Source organism: Humulus lupulus, chromosome 5, assembly GCF_963169125.1.
Source record: "Humulus lupulus chromosome 5, drHumLupu1.1, whole genome shotgun sequence".
Taxonomy (NCBI): domain Eukaryota; kingdom Viridiplantae; phylum Streptophyta; class Magnoliopsida; order Rosales; family Cannabaceae; genus Humulus; species Humulus lupulus.
The window spans coordinates 72,898,647-72,922,478 of record NC_084797.1 but is presented as its reverse complement, the minus strand read 5'-3'; the positions used below and the strand labels follow the sequence as shown (position 1 = coordinate 72,922,478).

At 38.0% G+C, this 23,832-nt stretch overlaps 1 non-coding gene across 1 annotated transcript; it reads left to right on the top strand.

The window, feature by feature from the left end:
* Window positions 1-9,508: 9,508 nt before the first annotated feature.
* On the top strand, window positions 9,509-9,615 carry LOC133780860 (small nucleolar RNA R71). Its single transcript, XR_009869669.1, has one exon. It is a non-coding gene; the product is annotated as a small nucleolar RNA R71 (small nucleolar RNA).
* The last annotated feature ends 14,217 nt before the right edge of the window (window positions 9,616-23,832 follow it).

Sequence of the window (23,832 nt, the reverse complement as noted above, 5' to 3'; positions counted from 1 at the left end):
GTGTTTAAGTTTCTTGAAAACTTAAGGGTCTTCTCAGTAAGTTTCTTCTTTGATGGTTTAGTTTTCTTTTCATCTCTTTTCTTTAGAAACTCACCATTCTTACTCTTGGTTTTTAGGAGTGTTCTAATCCCGTTCTTGTTCTCAAATATCTCGATTTTTGGTAAGGAAAATATTATAGATTATATTTGTTGATATGTTTATGTTATGATATGTTTTATGCTATGATATGTATATGTATAAATATGTCTTGTAGTCATTTGGGGCTTATAGTTGCTTAGATAGCCAACCCCAAAATATTTTTATGTCGCTTGGGGCTTATAGTTGCTTAGATAGCAAACCCTAAGAATTTTTATCATTTTCATGGTTTAGAGTTATGATTTACCCTACCTCGAATAGTAGACAGAGGACCTAGATGGTTTATCACATGCCATGTTAATGAGTTAATGACCATTAATATTGTAGTCCTATATGATATACGTTTTTATAGTCATATGTTTTATAGTATATGTTTATGATAAAAGTCTTATGTTTATGATTTATGACTTATGGGTTAGTAGATTTTCCTTGCTGGGCATTAGGCTCATTCCTTTATTTTTAGCTTGATGTAGAAAAATGATTATGGAAGGAGGAAAGATTCATGGCAGCTTGGCTTGTGTGTTGAGGATGAATGGATTGAATGGACAGTGTGAACGACCGAGGATGGCGCTATTTTTTTAAGTCTTTTGAATTATGTTTCTTTTGTAATTCTGCACTTAGTTTTTTAAACAATTAAAGTTTATGGTTTTATGTTTTTATGTATTAAACAATGGGTACCCATACCATATTTTATATTTCATATTTTACTTTGTATTTTGCACAATATTTATTTTGGGGTTTTAAATAAAGTTATGTTATTCCTTATGTATGTTTTCCCAAAATAGTAGCTATGTCTAGTAGTTTTAATGATATAAGGTCTTAGAAATAGTTGGGTCATTACATAACCCAACCAAGCTTTCAATATGATCCTAATTAGTGCACAAATAGCTCTTCCCAATCAACCTTTCTCCAATAGACTAAGCTAAGTAACAATCCTAAGGTTTAATTCGTGCTTTCATATGTTGAACTCAATAATCCCTCTCCACTAATGTAGTTGACAAAGTGATTTAGATTAATAGGTCTTTACATGGTTGCAATGTAGGCTAGACTCAAGGCATGAATTAAGATAGATTTTGTAGGCTAAAACCTTAAAACCTAGCTTGCCTTGGACTTAATGAATGCATTATCCTCTATCCATTACAAGTGAACTCACTCCCCCCCAACTCACTCAATAACACTCAATTCCTTCTTCTTTGCACACCACACTTATATGCTCAAATATGATTATAAGTCAACTACAAGCTTGTTTATTTACACTTAACTATATATATATATATCTATTTTATTTTCTCTTTTTTTTTTTCATTTTTTTGAATAATAAGAAAACAAGACAACTTAAAAGCAATAAACTTAAAATAAAACATTGAAGATAATAAAACATAAACGCACTTAACAAATTTGAGCATATAAGTGCATTTATTAACAACTATGAACACCCCCAATAACCAAGATACCCTTTCTTCACTTCCCCCCAAACATATCTCAAATAATATCCAAGACAAACTACACTTTTTGGTGAGAAATAAAAATGGGATATTCAAAAGTGGGATTGGCTATCAAGTTAAGGTTATATGGACAAAATAGGCCAATAAGCTCAAAGTTGGGTCACTATGGATAGTAATTTCAAGGTAGGCACGAAAAGCTCAAACAGTCCAAGAAAATTACCTAAATCCTCTCTAAATAACTAAGCCTCCTAGGATTTTGCCTCAAGGGAATTATCAAGCCAATTCTAAAACTTAAACCTTCATGAATACTTAGTTTAATCTAGGGTGAGAGATTTCATGGTCAACCTATGCACACTTAATTGGGACACATTCTTACTATGGTTGAATTAGCACAAAAAACTTTAAGTACTAAAGGCTCGCTCATACACAAGAGTTAAGAAATGATGCAATTTTTTTTTCTTACATTTTATCATCGAGCCATTCCACACTTAAACTCCACCATTACAAGAATTGATTCCATTACAACTAGACTCAAGTCTTCAAACAAAACACACCTAACACTACCTAAAACTTAAGAAACATAAAGGAAATTAAAACAACACAAACCAGTTATAAACACCACCCCCCCCCCCCCCAAACATAAGGGAGAGCACTGTCCTCAATGCACAAAAACAACAGAAAAACACAGATAAAAGAAATAACACAAAACATAACAGAAAAGGGAATGAAAATTATGCTGGAAAATAATGAAACTCCCTCTACTCACCATCCTCCTCCTTGGCCAAAGAGGCATGCGTAGCGGAAGGTTCAGGTGCATGCCACCGCTCCATGATGGCCTCAGGAAACTTTGGGAAAGGCTCGGTGGGCTGGAAAGAGTGACACAATACATTGTCACGCTGTTGCACATATCCCCAATAGGCGTGCTGCTAGGCCTCCATTTGATGCATCATACTGAACATACTCTGATGAGTGGCATAAAGCTCAGTGACAGTAGGGTACGGAGGCACAACATAATCATGGTAATACGATGACGGTGGGTAGAGGTTGAGGCCCGTTCTCTCTGAATGGAGACAAATTTGGTAACCTTTCAAATTATATGTCCATCAATGTAATCGGGAGAGTGACGCCTTTCGTCATCTGGGGCTAGGGGCACACCCATGTTGCGACACATGGCAGTGATCAATGTGGGAAAAAATAATGGTCCCTTATTCTTTATAACATCCAAGGTGACGATCTCTTCTAAAATGAGTTCCCCCACATTAATTGATAGGCCTGCCAAAGTGTTGAAAAGCAGGACAAGATGATCTTTGCTAACCGAGGTGTCATGAGTGGTGGGCAACATGTTGGTTTTGATAAAATGATTCCATACACGAGCAAGAGTTGCTAAGGAAGTGTGAGGGATAGTATGAGCTTCAAATTTCTTCGAAACATTCCATTGTGTGCCCTCCACAATCACTTTTGTCAACATATTGGCAAGTTCCGCATCATTATGGTTAGGGGAAATGTCTCCATACTCAGCCGCATCGATATCAGGCAACCCAAAAACAACACTGATGTCCCAAGGTGCATAACTAACTTGCTTGCCCCGGACCGTGACTTGTCTTAATTTTTGTGACAAAAATTTAGCGTAGAATTCTTTGACCCAAGGAACGATAGCCTCACGAGACGATGTACAAAATTCAAGCCACCCTCGATTTTTAATCACAGTGGTCACATAATCTGGATTTCCAATAGTTGGGAATGCTCTCTCAAACCAAATATCTCGCGCGACAAGTTGCCTGAATTTTTTGGCAGCCCTTAGGGATATAAACTTTTCAACAATAGGTTGCTCCGCAGCCACTTCCTTTTTCTTTTTATGTGCTACTTGCTTGCTTCTAGTCATAATGCTCAATAACAAAAATTCCAACAACCACAGAGAATTTCAATGCCCAACGTAATGAAACAAGAGTGATATGGTACCTTGAAGGGTTGGGCTACACTGTTGAATGCACTTTGTTTTTGCAAAAACTTCTCTAAAGCCCAATGAATAACAACCCAATGAGCTACCAAATCTTTATCGTGAATGGGAAAGTGAGAGCCGAGATTGAGTGAGAGTTTTGAATGGGTCTCGGGTGTTGAGTGGAATAGGTTCTGTAGCTTGGAGGGAGGTGGTGAGATCGGGTGGCCGTGATGGTGGGTCTGTGGCGTTGAAGGGAGAAAGGATCGGGGGAGGGGGCAGGTGGAGGGGGCACCGGGCTGGGTTCTATTTTGGGATCAAGGACGGAGGTGGTGGTGCATGGGTGGTGGTCGTGGTGGGTTTGCAGCAATGGGTGCGTTGGGGGTGTGTCGGGTGGTTTCATGGGAGGCGGTCGAATATTTTTGCAGTGGTGGGGCGTTGGGCTAGGTTCCTACGGTGGGGCATCGGGCTGGGTTTCGTTGGGTTTAGGGGGCGGAGGAGGTGGCGGGATGCAGGGGAGGTCACTGTGGTTTTTGGCTGGGTTGTTGCAAGGGGGAAAAGAGGGTAAGATGGTGATGGTGATGATGATGTTTAGGTTTCCTAAAGAAATTAGGGTTTCAAATTTTTATTAGGGCTGAGTTTGAATAATTTTAGGCCCAATTTCTGTTTCACTAATTTTTTACCAACTTTGTTGTAACATCATATAACTTTGCTACAGCAAAACCAAGTCAGAGAGCAAACCAAAAATTAATGTTGTAACATCATGAAAACTTTGCTGCAACAAAACCAAGTCAGCGAGCAAACCCAAAATTGATGTTGTAACATCATGCGAACTTTGCTGCAGCAAAACCAAGTCAGAGAACAAACCCAAAATTGATGTTGTAACATCATGCGAACTTTGCTGCAAAAATGCCCCATAATATAACTCTTATTTCTCAAAAAAAATTGCTACAACATCACCCAAACTTTGCAACCTCTTTTTGATTCAATTTTTCCTGCAACCATAAACACAATAAACAATCAATAATCAAAATCTCAAAGAAATGTATTATATATATTATTTTACATTCATTTTTTTAATTTTTAATTTTTTTTCATTTTATATGTCAATCTTTTTATACATAATATATATTTATATAAAGCTCGGGTTGTTTTACAATTAAATCTCCAAGCTCCACAGCAACCCAAGTTGTTACATATTCTTCAAGGATCCTCCAAAGAGATTTAGCACTTGTTTTGCTCATCCTCACCTCCTCAATAATGCTTGATCCTTTGTCCATTAACCTTGAATTCCCTTTCGGAGCCTTCTTCATGAAATTCCACCACTCCATAAGGATACACCTTAACCACCAAGAATGGGCCTGACCATCTTGACTTGAGCTTGCCTGGGAATAGTTTCAAATGCGAGTTAAAGAGAAAAACTTGCTGGCCTTCTTCAAACACCCTTGGATGAATATGCTTGTTGTGCCACCTTTTTGTTTTCTCCTTGTAAAGTTTGGCATTTTCATAAGAGAATAAGCGCATCTCTTCTAATTCATTTAACAACAACATTCTCTTTTCTCCTGCAAGTTGGAAGTTGCGAATCCATGTTGAGTGTTTGAATAACCCAATATGCATGGTGCTCAAGTTCCACGGGTAAATGGCAAGCTTTACCAAACACCAAATGATATGGTGACATCCCCTATGGTGTCTTGAAAGTTGTTCTATAGGCCCATAATGTGTCATCTAACCTCTTGGTCCAATCCTTGCGGTTGAGATTCAACACTTTCTCAAGGACACCCTTTATCTCTCTATTGGACAACTCAACTTGTCCATTAGTTTGGGGATGGTAAGCAGTAGCTACTTTGTGCCTCACATCATATTTAGCCAATAAGCTAGCCAACACTTTGTTCACAAAATGGGTTCCCTCATCACTTATGATAGCTCTTGGAGTGCCAAATCTAGTGAAAATTTGCTTGTGTAAGAACCTCATGACCACCTTGGAATCATTAGTAGGATAGGCAGCAACATCAACCCACTTAGAAACATAATCAACAACCACCAAGTTATAAAAATTAACACATGAGGGTGGAAAGGGGCCCATGAAGTCAATCCCCCAAACATCAAACAATTCAACTTCAAGTATATTAGTTAGAGGCATTTCATGCTTTCTTGAGATGCTTCCAACCCGTTGGCAACGATCACATCGAGCGGCATAAGCATGAGCATCCTTAAAAAAGAGAAGGCCAAAAGAACCCAGATTGCAAAACTTTGGCAGCGGTACGTGCTCCCCCAAAATGACCACCACAAGGTGATGAATAACAATGGAATAAGATACCCTCCACCTCATGTCCAGCAACACATCTTCTAATCATCTCATCTGCACATTGTTTAAATAGAAAGGGCTCCTCCCAAAAATAAGACTTCACATCATGCAAGAATTTCTTCCTTTGTTGGTTAGTCATCTCTGGCGGTATCAACCCATTAGCCAAGTAATTAGAAAAATTAGAAAACCAAGGAAGCTCATGAGAATGTTTGACCACAAAAACTTGTTCATTAGGGAATGTTTCTTTGATGAGGACAGGAGAGTTGGAATCTTCTTCATGCTCCATTCTCGATAAATGGTCAGCCACTTGATTTTCTACCCATTTTCTCTCTTGAATCTTAACATCAAACTCTTGAAGCAAAAGCACCCACCAAATCAATCTTGGCTTTGCATCCTTCTTGGCAATCAAATACTTTATGGCTGAGTGATTGGTGTTGACAATCACTTTATTTCCCACAAGATAGGAGTGAAACTTGTCAAAATCAAAGACAATAGCTAGTAGCTCCTTCTCAGTCACAATGTAATTCAATTGAGCTCCTGTCAAAGTGTGGATGGAAAAATAAATAGAGTGAAACACCGTGTTCCTTCGCTGTCCCATGACAGCCCCAACAACATAATCACTGGCATCACACATCAACTCAAAGGGTAAGCTCCAATCTAATGCAATAATGATAGGGGCTGAAATTAATCTCTCAGTCAACTCTTGAAAAGCCTTCAAACATGCTCCATTGAAATGGAATGGTGTATCCTTCTCTAAAAGATTGCAAAGTGTCTTGGAAAACTTAGAGAAGTCTTTGATGAATCTTCTGTAGAAACCGGCATGCCCAAGAAAGCTCCTAATGTTCTTCACTGAATTAGGAGGTGGTAGCTTTTCAATAACTTCAATTTTTGCTTTATCAACTTCAATCTCTTGCTTTGATACCTTATGCCCCAAAACAATACCTTCCTTAACCATAAAGTGACATTTTCCCAGTAAGGACTAGGTTTGTCTCTTCACATCTCTTCAACACCTTAGACAAGTTGCTCAAACAATCATTATAAGGATCCCCAAAGAGTTAGAAATCATCCATGAACACTTCTAGAAATTTCTTAACCATATCAGTAAAGATAGCCATCATACATCGCTGAAATGTACAAAGAGCATTACATAATCCAAAGGGCATTCTCCTAAATGCAAAAGTACTATAGGGGCAAGTGAATGTAGTCTTGTGTTGATCTTCTCGAGCCACTGCTATGTGATTGTAACCAGAGTATCCATCCAGGAAACAATAGTACTCTCTCCCAGCAAGTCTGTCTAGCATTTGATTAATGAAAGGAAGAGGGAAATGATCCTTCCTAGTGGTCGGGTTTAGCTTCCTATAGTCCATGCAAATTCTCCATCCAATCATAATTCTAGTAGGAATCAACTCATTGTCTTCATTTTTCATATCTGTGATCCCACCCTTCTTAGGCACACACTGAACAGGGCTCACCCATGAACTGTCAGAGATAGGATAAATAATGTCAGCATCTAACAACTTGATGATTTCTTTCTTCACAACCTCCTTCATGATAGGATTTAGTCTCCTTTGCCCCTCAATAGAACCTTTTTCACTGTTTTCAAGCAAGATCTTATGCATACACAAAGAAATATTAATACCTCGAATATCAGCAATAGTCCACCCAATGGCCTTCTTGAACTTTCTCAACACCTCAAGCAACTTTTCTTCTTGTTCATGATTCAACTCGCTGAAATAATGACAGGTAAAGTGGAAGATGGACCCAAGTAGGCATATCGCAAATGTGATGGCAAGACTTTCAACTCCAACTAAGGTGGCTCTTCAATTGATGGCTTGGGAGCCTTAAACTCCATAGATGACAACTCCAATGAATCAAATCGGGCTCTTGTTCTTAGCCCTTGAGAATTTTCCTCCAACCAAGCTAGATACTCATCCTCATCTTCATCATTTTGAGAATCAAACAATAATAACCTTTCTAATGGATCACCAACCCTCCCCGTCTCAAACTCCTTTTATCCCAATGTATCCACCACTGAAACAACAGAGCACTCATCAACCTCATCATGAAGCTTCATAGCTGTAAGGACATTGAAAGTCACCTTTTCATCTTGGACCCTCATAGTAAGTTCACCCTTCTGCACATCTATCAAAGTTCTTCCTGTTGGAAGAAATTGTCTCCCCAAGATAATAGGTACCTCTCTATCTACCTTATAATCTAGCACAATAAAATCAGTAGGGAATATGAATTTGTCTACCCTCACCAACACATCTTCAATCTTCCCATCTGGATGAGCAAGAGATCTATCTACAAGTGAAGAGTAACTGTAGTAGGCCTGACTTCTCCAATCCCCAATTGCTTGAAAATAGAAATTGGCATCAAATTAACACTTTCACCTAAATCACATAAAGCCATCTCGCAATAAATGTTTCCAATGGTACATGGAATAGTGAAACTTCCAGGATCCTTCAAATTTGGAGGCAACCTGTCTTGCAAAAATGCACTACACTCCTTGGTTAGAGCCACAGTTTCAAACTCACCCAACCTTCTTTTCCTTGTAAGAACATCTTTCATGAACTTCATATAATTAGGCATTTTCTCAAGTACCTCGACAAGTGGTATGTTGATATGCAGCTGCTTCAATATGTCTAGGAACTTCTTAAATTGAGAATCCAACTTTTGCTTCTGGAAACGTTGAGGAAATGGAGGTGGCTGATTTGAAATTGAACTTTCTGGGTGAAAAAGTTGCAACATCCCTACAACATTCTGGGCAGAGGTAGATTTTTGTGCACTAGGAAGTTCAGCATCTTTTTGGATTTCCTCATTTATTTGGATTGAAGAGGGCTCACCCTCATGCCTAGAATTTGTCTTGTCCTTCTCCAACTCTTTCCCAATCCTCAAAATGACGACTTTACAATGTTCCTTGCCCACATTTCTTGGATTCTCGGTATCACTTGGTAGTGTACCATGGGGTCTATTTCTAACCTCATTAGCTAGTTGCCCAACTTGGTTTTCTAAGTTCCTCAATGATGTCACTTGGCTTTGAATCATGGCTTCATTCTTCACTATAGATTCCTTCAACATGTTCTCGAGAGAGCTAGATTGCATTGCTTATTGTTGTGGCCTTTGTTGTGGTGCTTGTGGGGGTAACCTGATGGAAAATTTGGTCTTAGAGGCATAGAATAATTGTTAGGGCCAGCTCCTTGATAACTCCTTGAAAAATTGGGATGTTGCCTCCATGATGGGTTATAGGAATTAGAATAAGGACCATGCCTATTATGATTCCCCATGTAACACACAACTGCTAGATTGGAAGGACGGTTGTCAAAAGTATGGCCCTCACCACAATACACACAAGAAATGCTCTCCATTTGCCCCATTTGTGTCCCCATAGGCTGTCCCATTGATTGATTCATTCTCATATTCATTGTCTTGAGCATATTAGAAATAGAGGAAACTTGGGCTCCCAAAGAAGTGATGGTATCTACATCATGAAGACCAGCCACCTTTCTACCTGTAGACGATCTAGAAGTGGGCCACTGATAGTTGTTGTTAGATATTCTCTCAAGGATTTCATATGCCTCATTATAGGACTTAGCAAGAAGAGCCATGTTCGCTGAAGCATCAACCACCATTCTAGTATGAGTGTTTAGAGCATTATAGAAGGTCTCCATCTGGATGCAATGTGGAATGCCTTGGTGAGGGCATTTGCGCAACGAGTCCTTAAACCGCTCCCATGCCTCATATACAAACTCTTCATCAGGTTGCTGAAATGAAGTAATCTCACTGCGGAGCTTGGCATTTTTAGTGGGAGGAAAATACTTCTTCGAAAACCCCTCAACCTACTCTTTCCAAGAAGTCACAGAATTAGATGGCAAAGAGTTCAACCAAGCTCTAGCTCTGTCTCTCAAGAAGTATGGGAACAACTTTAGTCTCAGGGCATCCTCTGTAACTCCAGGCAGCTTGAAAGAGTCACTCACTTCAATGAACAAGCGAAGATGAAGGTGAGGATCCTCTGTTGGCATCCCACTGAACTGGCCCACAATTTGAAGCATCTAGAACATGACTGGCTTCGATTCAAATTGTTCGGCTTGAATTTCTAGTCTAACGATGGCCGAATTGAGCTCATTGAAGAGGGGGAGATCATATTGCCTGATAGCATGATCTCTGTCATCAGCCACAATAACTGCATTTTGCCCATTATTGGCAACTACTCCCCCTTGAGCTACTCCTTCTTGAGAAGCTTCTGCTAGATTTGTCGCCCTTTGAACAGCTCCCTATTGAGCCCCTTACTCAGCATCCATCACTACTACTTCCCTTTTTTATTTTTGTATCTTTCGCCTTCTTCTAAATGTACGCTCAATTTCTGGATCAATGTGAAGTAGTTTAGGGTCTTGATTCTCGTTCATACACTATGTAAACCTGAATTTTTCACGAGAATCACCCAAGTTAGCACAAAAGAAAATTTAAACCAAATTGTAAGATAATTAACTTTACAATAATTGACTTTAAGCAATCCTCGGCAACAGCGCCAAAAACTTGTTGCGAATTTTCCCAAGTGTGTGCAAGTGTACACAGTCGTTAAACAAGTAATATAATGAAAGTAATTTTTATCATCTCCTCAAGGATTGTCAAATAAATATTGTAAAAATCAACACCAAACAATTTGGGGTACAAATAATTGTTGGTGATTTTATTAATTGAACTTAAAAGACTAAGTATGAAAATTAAAATAAGCCTTTAACACTAAAGCTTGGAAATGACAATTTGTGATTAATATTATGAAAAAATTTAGGCATCTCAAATCAGCCCCTAATGTTGCAACAAAGTTCATAGCAAAGTTCTATTGTAATTAGGTTTTCCAATTTAATGCACATGCCATTTTTCCAAATGCTCATGTTAAAGTTCAATCAATTAAATTCACGTACTCCTATGCTAAATTTAATTTCAAGAACATAATTTCTATCATCAATCCTTCAATTTTGCAAGGTGAATAAAATATCCCTAAGCTATCCATTAATCAATAACAAAATTATCAGCATGCGTCAATCAAACAATTCCACTAATTCTAACCCTTCCGGAATTAAAACTAGCTTGTTTCTCAGCTAAGTTGATCATTCTCAAGAAAGAGTTTGCACAATAAATATAGCTCAAATGAACAAGAGAAAACTTGCATCAAACATTCAACACTTTGGGGTTGATTACAAATTAGGGCTCATCAATATCCCTAACAAAAACAAATTAGCTCATAATAAAAATACCCAAATCACCACAATATATATTCAACATTATCTCAAGAGTTCAAGATGAGAAAAATATAATTATTGGAAAAGAGAGTTTAGAAAGACAAGCCAAAATGATAGAAATCTTCTAGTCTTTATCCTCTAACTCTTCTTCTTCTTCTAGCTTCCTTCTCCTAGGTTTTTCCTCTTCTTTTCTTGATGTTTCCGCTCAAAAGGTGCAGAAAATTATTCGTCAATGGTGATAGGTTGTTGGGGTTTGTTGTTGGATAAAATCCCCTCTCTCTATAGGGTTCCAAAAATGGGTATAAACCATTTTCTTTCTTTTCTACACGTGGGGACCATCTTTTCCCTCAAAAAAATGCCAGCCCCTTTCCACCTCATCCTCCCACTATTTAAGTCACCCCACCTCTTTTAATCACTTGCCAAGTGTGCAAACTTTATGTTGATGGCTGCACACACTTTGCTAAAACAAAGTTCATTGATGCTACAACAAAGTGCTAGAATTTCAGCTGCAATATAATTTCTTTGCACATTTTTCACTAAGCTTTCCAAGCACCCTTTCTTTTTGCCTTAAAAATAGATACCACATTTTTAGAACATAATCCCATTATTTTCCATAAGAGTTATCATTAATTAAAACAAAATACACAAACAAAATTAAAAGACAAAATGACTAAAACCACACAATGACAACATAAACATTCTATTTCACTTAAATTTTTAAGTTCAAAATCTCAATTAATAACTCTAAAATATAGAGTTATCACAACCCATCAATTATTTCCACAATTTCTTTATAATCTTCATATAACCTTGATTCAAACATTTTTCCATCATCACTTTGGCTTAAATCCCTTTTCAATTACATTCTCAACATTCAAATCCCTAATTTTGAATTCTTTGGAGAGCTTGAGGACTTTCATTCAATTTTCATTGTGGGTAATTATCTTTCTCTTATTCTTTGAATGTTTTGGTGTTTTTGATAATATATTATTGTGATTTAGGTGGTCAAGAGCTGTATTGTTTACATTAGGTGTTGAGTGTTGGTTTGAAAAGTTTGTTTGTGTGATTTGTGGTATGTTGTTGAATTGGGAAGTGAAAAAAAACTGGGGGAGGTGCTGTCAAAATTTCTATAGAATTGAAGCGTTAAGAAGTGTAACGGGACCTAAGAGATCGAGTCATGGAGCATCATCATCTAGGGGGCAGTTTCTTATGATAGATCACGGTTTGTAAGCAAAGAGGCTCAAGATAGACATGAGAGATTAAGAAAATGGAGATTAGTTCTAGAAAGAGGAATGGATTATGAGAATTCACCTTTTGATGACCCAATCTATGAGACTATTAGAGTTATCCTTCAAGATAGAGATTGGAAATCATTGGTCAATGTGGACAGCATTCCTAAACCTAATGTTTCTATGGTATATGAGTTTTATGCGAACTGGCCTAAGCAAGAGAATAATACTTGTTTTGTGAGGGGGAAGCAGGTGTCGGTTAGTGCTGTGACGTTCAACACTTTTTATGATGAGCTGCAGTATTACCCAAATAATAAAGATGGGTATAATGAATTCTTACGCACTGGGATTGATTATGAGGAGGTGGCAGAGTTCATTTGTTGTCCTAGAGCCAGAGTTACTTATACACATGATGAGTCCACACATATGTATCGATGTCAGCTCAACCGAATAACACATGCATTCTTGTATTTTGTGAGTGCTCGGTTGATCCGTTCATCGCATTTTTTTGATATTTCTATGGATATATTGCTTATGGTTTATGCAATCATTAAAGGGATGAAAATTGATGTGGGAAAATAGCTACGAAATAGTATTGGTTTTATTTATAGGCTAACGACAACTGGTGGACTGGGACATGGATCCTTTATTAAGAATCTTTGTGAAACTTATAGAATTCTGATGCATCTGAATGATGTTAAAGGTCGGGTCCAAGGTATTATTACTAGGACTGTTGTTTATGGGTATTCTATGCCTATAGCATTTCCTGATCCAGAGGAGTAAAGACCGCGTCGTCGTCGGTCTGCTGAGGCTATTCAAGCAACGGAACCAACAGATGCAGAGGAAAATGTAGCGCCTGCTATGGCTGAGGATCTGATGATGGCGATTGGTGGACCGATTAATCCTCATGTCCAATATACAAATGCTCAGTTGAATTATATTATTTAGTAGAACAACCATATGCAATAATATTGGATGGACAGGAATGCATATGAGCATAAAAATGTCGATCAATTGAATGCTTTGGTCGGTTGTTGGAACCTGAATGACGCGCAACAACCTTATTTTCAATATCCTCTAGAGTTTCACCCTTATGAGCAACAACCGCCTCCTCCACCATACTGGCATAGTGATTGGGTAAGTTTTCTTTTCCTTTTAATTTTTTTAACACATTGGGGGCAATGTGTTATTTAAGTTTGGGGGAGGGATTGCTTTGTTTTGTTTATTTTAGTTTTATTTATTTATTTGTTTGTTTTATTTTTATTTGTTTTGTTTTCGTTGTTTTTTATTGTTTATAATTATTAATCAAGTTGTTTTGAAAGCAATGATACTTATAACCATGTGATGCGAGTGATTGTTTTTTACAAGCTATGAGAATCTGTGTGCTTGGTGAAAGTAATTTAATAATAAGCTTTTATCTGAGTTTAATTGTCATAAAAGCCTTGATTAATAAATTTCTTACAATCCTTTAGTATATGCATGTTAAGTGGGTTTGTGGATTTGTGGGTCAAAATTTTGAAAATATTCTAGAACTTACATAATTTGTTGATCTAGATGAAATTGGAATAATACATGCGTAGGAAGATGATTTAGGCAATTATTTTTTTGAATAGATTGAGCCTTTCAAGCCAACCTTTATATATTAAATCCCTAGTTGTTTACCGAGTTTTTCGGAAACGAATACAAACAGAATAACAAAAAGATAAGAACTGTAGAATTGCAGGAATATAATTAAACAAACAGGTTTTTTACGTGGTTCAGGCGTTAACGAGCCCTAGTCCACGAGTCGATGTTATTATCCTTGTAGAGAATTACAGTAAGATGGCTGGTGTATAAGAACTTCACACACTCACAGTGTTTCTCTCGGGTTCTCTTGAAGAAGATGAAGCTAGGGAGATTTTGGTAGAGTTCTTGCTATGTAATTTGTTGGCCGTCCCCTCTATCGTAAAATGAGGGGGTATTTATAGCTAGGGTTTTGGATTAGGGTTTTTCTCCACTCACATGAGTCTTAATTACACCAGCCACAAATAGGGGATACAATTACTGTCGTAGCATGGCTACAAGACTCTATGTGGGTATATTTACGTGAAAGTATGGGGAATACACAAAGTCAGCCGTCTTTCCCAAGTTGTCAGCGGAACAGTAGGCGAAAAGGTACCCTTAGGCGTGCTGGGATGTGTGCGGCCTTGACCTGTCGGGCGTGTCAGGCGGGATCCTGTGTTAGGTGGATATCATTCCAAATATACCTCCTCCATGACTCGACCGCTTGGTCTTGTTCCGTGCGTGGCACGAAACTGTTTCCGCGAAGGCAACCTGAAGAGCTCCTCCTGGAAGGAGCTTCCCCGAAGGATATCCCTTCGGGAGTCCGGGAGAGTTGACGAGCTTCCGTGTCGCGTTTGCTTGAAAGAGTAAGCCGGACACTAAACGGGACAGGCGAAGCCTTTCTTTCCATCCGCGAGCTCTGGTCACTTTCCATGAAAGACTTTGATAATTCTGCTTCCCCGAGGATATCCATCTAAACGCTATCCAGAAATCTGGATAACACTAGTTACCCACATTTTGAGCTTAATGTGAATTTTTGTTGTTCGACACTTATTTTGAGCCAAATTGAAACGTTGTTATTTATCTTTCCCTTGAATGTACACCACAAGCATATGAAAAATGATTGGGGGATGGATTGTAATTGGGTTTATATTAAGAAATTTTTGTCAATAATAGAAGAAAATTTGAGAGAAAAAAATATTGAAAATGAACTACACTTCAATTGAAAATACAAAGAAACAAGTTTGGGGGAGTGTAGTATCATCAAAAAGAAAGAGAATTGAAAAACAAATATATATATTTCATTTTATGAATTTTCTCTCAAAGAAAATTTTTTTGGAAAGTTGGGGAATGTTTTTGGGGTTTGAGAGTTGATACAAGATTGGTTTGTTTGGTTGTGTGCTTATGATATACTTTACCCTAAATGACATTTTCATCTACCTTTACCTTACCCTTTCGTTATAAACTTAAAAGTCCTTCTAATTCTTGAGCATGTGTTATCATATTAAGGGAGATCGATGAATTATGCAAGTATAAGAAATACTTGGTTTTGATGGAATGCTTTGGAAGATTTGACATGCATATGATATTGTGATTGTGTGTTATTTATTGGTTGAGGATGATTTGCATAGCAAAGATTGAAGTTGATTATTGAATTGATATTACTGAAATTCTGGATGAAATGTAGTTGAAAATTATGATCTTGTATTGCATTCATGAGGTGGAGGCTTGTTAGGTAAACTTGATTCATATCTATGATTAGTTTGTTTTAAAAAGTGTGAATATATTTTACCTGAGGACTAGTAAAAGTTAAGTTTGGAGGAGTTTGATAGAGTAGTTTTTATAGTGTTTTAAAGGGTTATTTTATTTAATTTTTGATGTTTATTTAGTAATTTTTTGTGCAGTATGACATTTTGTTGCATGTGTTAGATAATATTTCAGATTTATGGGACGTAATTGATAAATGGTTGCATGTGGTGTCCAAAAGATGAAATTTGATGAGAAAAAGACATTTGAGTTGTGACCATTGAAGTTAGAGTCGTGACGCTACGATTAGACAGAGAGGTCAATCTATCAAGAAGCATAGGGTCGCGGTGCTACCTCTTAGAGCCACGACGCTTTTGGTTGATGAATTTGAGTTACGACGCAGGTCTATTAGAGTCACGACGATTGAGCAAGTCAGAGATGAAAGGATTCCATATTTTGGACACGGGCCGTAGCGCCTCATTATAGAGTCGCGACGCTTGAGTGGCGTATTTCGCAGAAAATGGCATTTTATGTAGGGGCAAAAGCAGGATTTCACATTCAAAGCACAAATTACTATTTAAGCATCATTATGATGATTTCTGAAGAAAAAAAACCCAAAGGAGGCTACTTGTTTTATCTGTTTATTGTTCTCTAGATTTCATCTTCATCTTAGTTCTTTAGGCTATTTTCTATGAACAATTATTTGAATGTTATGGTTATTATTTCTAATATGAACTAAATCCTCTATCTAGGGATTAATATAGTCACTTGGATTTCTATTTAATTTTATTAAGATGTTCTATTGATACTTCTTCTTTATTCTAATCTATATAATGTTTGTTTAATGCTAGTAAATACTTGATCAATATTTGCTTGATTTATTTTGATTCAAAAATTTAAAAGAAACAAATTGAATATGCTATCATTATATAGACATAGGTTACATATTGGACGAGAGTACTTGTATGACTTATATAGAAATTACGTTACCATTCTTAATGCGTGCTATGTGTTTAAGTTTATCACAGAGATGTAGAAAATCTTCATATAGGTTGAGATCTTATATCTTGAAAAAGAATAGGAATCAATTTTTGTTAACTTGCTATTCTAATAGGAAGAAGAGATTTAGAACTGATTAGTAAAATTGATAGAATGAAAAGTTGATGAAGTTAATACCCTAGGTTTTTAATTATTGAAACAATCTTTATTATTGCAAAGTTTATTTCAATTTTAAGTCTTAGTTTAAAAATCACTCTATTTTCAACATCTAAATAGAAATTTAAAAGCAATTATAGGTAATTAGTTGATAGTCCTTGTGAGAACGATACTTTACTTACTATTTTATTACTTGAATCGATTGTGTATACTTGCACATCATATTTTATCGATCACCCCACTTTAAGATGACTTTGGGGTTTGGAGTGATGAGCACCTGAAGGTAGGTGCTTTCCTTCCCTTAGACCAGTACTTCGTAGAATTTTTGAACTACGTCGAACTGGCTCCATTCCAACTCCCCCAAACTCGTATCAACTTTTGGCAGGGTTAAAATATTTATTCTTGAAGCACGAGTGGGACGTCCCCACTTCGGCTAATATTATGTACTTCTTCTGCTTCAAAGCCAGTCTTGATTAGAAGGGGCAAGGTGACAACTACCTCACTCGCTTCCCCAACACGACCTCCATTATTGACCTCCCCAGCCACCCAAACAAATATAAAGATCAATTCTTTATGTCGAATGGTTTCAAGAACTGCAATCACTAATACTTCAACCATCCTCGTAAGTCTCCTAACTTTCTGAACTTCATACGTGAACTCCCTTATCATTTTTTTTGTTTAGTTTAATCCTCATAACTGAGTTCATTTGGTGATTTAAGACCCTTGGTGGTCAATAGGAAATGTTGTCTCAACGTCTTTCGAAGGAGAAGGAATTCTAACAGGTAGTGAATGATGCTACCATGGTGGCCTACAACTTGATAAACAAAGATCAAACACTGGCTATCAGGATCCGAGGTCCACCTCCTGTGCTTCCCGAACTTCCCCCTCCTCAAGAAATCCTACCCTCCATTGAAGACACTGAGGAACAAGAAGATGTGGCCCCACTGGTGTGAAAGAGAAGAGTTCCTGAGGATGGGCATCATCCTGACCAAGATCGAGCTGAGTCCGGGGCAGCAACCGACCCTTTTGGCCAAGGTAACCCATATAGAGATCTAGATTGGGTTGCAGCCAGTTTGAGGATAATTTTATTCAACCCCCATTAGCTCGTGAGTCGACATCTTGTTGACTCGGATGTAATACCCCGACTAATTCTAGACTTCAGACCATTAAAAACTACTAAGACATAGCTACTAATTTGATACATACATAAGAAATAACATAACTTTATTTAAAACCAAAAAAAAACATATTGGGCAAAATACAAAGTAATTTATGAAATATAAAATACGGTATGGGTACCCATTGTTTAATACATAAAAACATAAACAATAAACTTAAATCAATTGTTAAAAAAAACTAAGTGGGGAAATACATCAAAACATAATTCAAAAGACTTAAAAATAACGTCATCCTCGATCGTCATGCAGTCCATTCAATCCATTCATCCTTAACACACAAGCTAAGATGCCATGAATCTTTCCGCCTTCCATATTCATTTTCCTGCATCAAGCTAAAAATAAAGGAATGAGCCTAATGTCCAGCAAGGAGTATCTACTAACACATAAATTATAAACATAAGACTTTATCATAAACATATACTATAAAACATATGACTATAAAAACATATATCATATATATGACTACAATATTAATGGCCATTAACTCATTAAAATGGCAGGTGATAAAATCCATCTAGGTCCTCTATCTACTTATTGAGGTAGGTTAGATCACAAGGTAGTATATGATAACATATCTAGGTCCTCTGTCTACTAATCGAGGTAGGGCAAATCATAACTCTAAACCATGAAAATGATAAAAATTGTTGGGGCTTGCTAGGTCCTATTTATAGAGTTCAAGGAGTGAAACTAACCCCTTTTAATTTGAATAAATAAATGAATATAAAATTAAAAAGATTTGAATTTTCGTTCAACAGACGCCCAGAACTCGGTCAAAATTGTTCAAAGGCAGGTCTAAGTAGTTAAGGCCATTTAAAATTTAAAATCTCAAACTTTCCAAAAATGTGAGTTAGAGCCGATATATCGCCCCCTATAGGTGATATATCCCAAACTTTCCAAAAATGCTGGAAGGTTCTAGAGCTTCTAGATCTTTCTTTTATTTAATATATTCATCAAAATACTTAAATCCTTAATAAACATGATTATGACAAGTGTCACATTCTTAATAGTTCTATCTAAACCTTAGGTTATAATAAATAATATTTCTAAGACCAAAAATATTAATCAAACCTTATGTTAAAATTAATATTTCTAAACTATAGGGTAAACTTATAAAATCCATAACTGTTGCTATGAGTTTCCAACTAAGTCTCGGCTTGAACCAAAATCCACGAAAACTAACATACTGCAAACTATGCTAACTACTACTACTATCTAGCTAAGTAAAATTCTGGGAGAATACACCGGACCTGAACACAATGCTCCTCCAATGTCCAAATCATCTGGTGGTGCACTATGGCCTTAGCTACCCTAGATGCACCATTGTGGTAGACAATACCCTCCATTTTATGTCGCCCATTTTTTAGGAATATGTTATGAATCATAGGACATGGCCTTCCTTACGTTAGGGTGTATTCTCCTTCGGTTTTAGGCAATCCATAGATGAATCCAGCTCAAAAGAAGAGCTTGAACCCCTTAGGATCTAGAGTGTAATAATTCTAGAGTGCCCCCACTTCCAGTAGTCCAGAAGTTAGAGGTTATACCCAGTCCGGTTCATAACCCCGAGCTGATCCTAATAGATTCCTCCCTTAACATGGAGGGTAGGTTTCTTGCTCAGTTATTTTCTCTGCATTATTTTGACTAACTATTCTTTGTATCTGAATCCTCTGCTCATTCCTTTTCAGGTGAAGAGATGGATTTTCCAGATGCCTTGGGTTTAAAGGGTGCCTTCAAGGCTGGTGGGGCCGAAGCTGGGCCCGTGGTAAAAAGGCCTAGATTCCCAAAGAAACACACCTCCAAGTCTGGAACTTCCACTAAGTCTCATGTGAAATTTAAAGGTGCTAGCTCCACCCGAGAGCAACAACAGCAAACCAAACCCTTAGCCCAAGTAACAACAGCCACCGTCCTTGAGGCTCCTCCTCCTCTCCCTCGACATGTACCTCACCTGTTTCCTAAAGTGATTGAGGCCAAAGCTCTCTCCGCTAAGGTCCCCTCTGTTTAGATCCCGGTCAAGCCACTCGAGCTGGCAAGGATCCCCAAAGTATTTCGTGGGACTGTATACGAGATGGCGAGCCATATGGTGAGCCATGCATATAGAGACAATGTCATGGATTTGAGGGTCGTGGAGGAGCGTACTCCCGAAGATGTTCTCGAGTCCGCCATGGGAATGAACCTCACTTTGAGCCACCTTCATTCCTCCTATAATACTCCTTTTTCTTTTTCCTCTCTTTTTTTTACTAACCTTGACATGCATTTTCCCTTTGCAGTCTGTTCTGGCTCAACTCCGTGGTATTGCTCTAGTTTGAGCTAGGAGTGATGAGCTCCAAGCCACTCTGACCACCTCCCAAAAGGGCGAATAATTTGCCAAGGCTATCCTGGCTACCTCCTAGGAGAGTGAATGATCTTCTAAGGCTGCCTTGGCTACCTCCTGGGAGAGCGAGCAGATTGCTAAAAACCAAGTCATGGAAGTGAACCGACAATTGCAACAGTTGAAGAGCAAGAATGATAGCCTCAAAAAGAAGCTTGATGAGGTCGAGACCAAATCCAAGGAGGAGGCCAAGAGGGAGAGGTTGGAGATTGTAGAGTCGATGAATTCTCTGGAGGAGGAGATGCTCTATTGGTGCTTGCCTTTCAACCAGGACGGGGATTTCACCTTCATGTAGCCAGGGTTTTAGGAGCCTTATCTTGCCAAGTAAAAGATTTGATTCTCGCAGGAACCCTTTGAGACCATTAAGGCTTCCAGTGTTGCTGACGGGGACGTTCAGGAGGTGACATCCTCTGAGTGAGTCGATGGATCTCAATGATGCCTTTACTTTACCTTTTATTATGTAACTAAGTCCTTAGGGATTGAAACAATCGCCTTCGGGCTCAGATCGAGGTTTTTTCTCCTCGAGATATCTATATACTTTTGAATACATGTTTTTTAATTTGTTATCTATTTGCGTTTCCCTTAATTTATTGTTTTCTCGTGTTTGTGAATCTTGAATTCTTGTACACTCGAAATATTAGGGGTTGTCTTTAGATCGAGATAGATTTTTGATGGCTCGACTAACATATCTTAGTCGATATCTTGGTTGTTGTAACGTCCCGAATTAGTTATTAAGGCCGAGTGCCTTGATTACTGTGCCTAGAAGGCATAGTTGGATTTATATACGGAATTAATATAATAAATGTGTGACTACATGGCATACGTGATTTATATGGTAATATGATTATATCTGCATGTTTATGTGTATTGAATATGCATGTGGGCCTGTTCTTGACAAGACAGGCATATTTGTAATTTTGACTTGTTGATGGTATAAATGTGATTATATTTTTTAAATGATTGAGGCCACATTAGTATGTGGATATATCTGAGATGTATGGTCTGAGGAGATCCTAGGGAGCGGACTAGCAAGATAGCCACAACGGGGTCAAATGCCCTGCTCGGGGTAAGCCTAGGGGTATTTTGGGAACTTAGCATATACTTGGGATTTACCGGGTAATGGGTGATTATTTGGGCACATGATTAATTGGGAATTTGTAAGAAGATTTGAGGATTAGCGGGAAATGTGGCTAATGACGCTTTTGCCGTCGGGGGCATTATAGAATAAGGTTATGGCTAAGGGATATTTTAGTCTTTTATCAAAAGGATAGACTTCACCCTTGGACTGCTTTAGCTGCCTAAATGCCTTAGGAAGCCTAGAAGAAACCAAAAAATAGAAGGATCAACACTCTCAGCCTTTCCTTCTTTCTCTCACGGTTCTCTCCCTCTCTTGAGGCTTGTTGGGATTTGAGGCTTTTTGGAGGAACTTGGCCTAGGAAATTGAAGGCTGGAGCTGGGATTGATTGAGGTTCAATTCAGGGGTTATGACTCTCAAGGAGGTAAGCTTCAATTTAGTTGTAAATTCTAAGTTTTTAAATTTCAATTTTGATGTTCTTGAGCTTCAAAGCCCAAGAAAGGATTTAAGGGTGTTGTGGGAATTTTTGGACATATTGTGGTGTTAAATGGTTGTTCTGAATGTATTGCTTGGGGTTTGTAGCTTTATTTTAGAGTTATCCATTGTTTAGGGTGGATTTGGATGGGTTTAGCTCGGAAAAATGCAGGGGAACACTAGGAATTCTGGGTTTTAGGGCTTGAGTCGCGGCCCTGTTCTTCGGGCGCAGAATGGGGTGCGTCGCGACCCGTGTCCCCCAGGAGAGAGTCATGGGGCTCTTTGACTTGCAGCACGTCGTGACCCTAGGGGCCTGGGCCGCGACTCTATTTAAAGAAAATATCTAAAATAGATTTTTAAGCTTGGGAACCCAAATTTAAGTGCTCGGGAAGGATCCTACCCGGTTTAGTAGAATTCGATGTCCCGGAGGCTAGTATGTTATTTTGAAGTTTGTAATCAATTTAGGTTTTAATGTCTATATGTTATTACGTTGTGACTAGGTTATACCGCTAGGGCTCAGGGATAGGGACCGTGCTCGGGGCCGCCATACACTAGCTGCTTGGGACTTGAGGTAAGAAAACTGCACCTGGGTTGTGATCGGGGCTTGGACCCCTGTTAATGAATATGTTATAATTGTGAATATATCTATATCTGAGAATATCTGGATAGACATGCTTGTATATGATGTCTCTGATTGCTTGTTGTGCAATGTGTATTTGTGATTATATCCATTGTAAAGGTTGGCCTAAGGGCGTCGGAGGCCGATAGCAAGCGTGCGAAATGCAGCCCAGCCTAAGCGTGCCGGGGTAGAATACAAAACCAGATGACTCAGGCTAAGGGCACCGGGCCTGAACATTATACAAAAAACAAAAGTGTTGTTTGCACTTAACTATTTGTACTAATTGATGAGATTGGTTTATGCATTTGATTAAGCTGAATGTCACTGTTGTGATGGTTTCTTATATACTATTGTTGATTGAATTTATTGATTTAAGTTTTCTTGCTGAGCCTTGGCTCACGGGTGCTATGTGGTGCAGGTACGGGAAAGGGATAGCCGGACCAGCCATGAGTTGGAGAGCTCCAGGGGCAGTGTGTACATATGCAGCCTACTAGACCACCACGACCGAGATAGCCTGGGAGAAACTAGGGCTGAACCCTGTTTTGTCGCTTAGGACGGCTAATTAGTATTACATTTGTCTTTTATTAATATTTTTAATGAAAAATAATCACTTTGTTAACCAAAATTTTTAATACCAAACCTTGACTTAGTCCTTAATTACACATTTAAGTCAAAATGAATCGCTTAGCGAGTTAAGTACTATTTTAAACATACAGTGTAACAGTCTTGGCTAACCAGAGCGTTATAGTTGTATCCAAGATTTTGCCCACCTAATTATGTTATACCTGTTAGAATTCAAGCCTCGGACCTGGTCGCATCCAAAAGGTTTAGTCTGCGTAATAGCATTGTACCTGTTAAGAATCAGGCCTCGGATCTGGTTATATCCAGGGTTTCCTAGTTGTCTTCTAGATTTTATTTTGTCTTAGAAATTTCTTAACTTAGTTTGTATTCAAAATTCTTTTGAAAATCTGAGCTTTAAAAAGCCGTTGAATAATAAATTTTTCCGAAGTCTAAGTTTCAAACTTTATTTGAATATGCTAAACTCTTTTAAAAACTCTCTTGGGTTATGTGCCCCCAAGCGACCAGAACTTATAAATGTTGTAGGTTGCTTTTACAAAATGAGCACGCGATAATAAGATGACAATATTGATTACGTAAAAGTCCAATTGTTATTAAAATGAAGTGACTTTTATAATTAAGCCTTACATAAACAATAATACCAGAAACATTAAATAAAACTAAATCATTTATAGTGCTTTTTAAGGTGTAGGGCATTCTAAGCTTGTGGAACTATTTCTCCGTTTAACCGAGCTAGCTTAAAGGTCCCTTCACATAGGCTCTCCACGATCTGGTATGGTCCTTCCCAGTTCAGACCTAACACACCA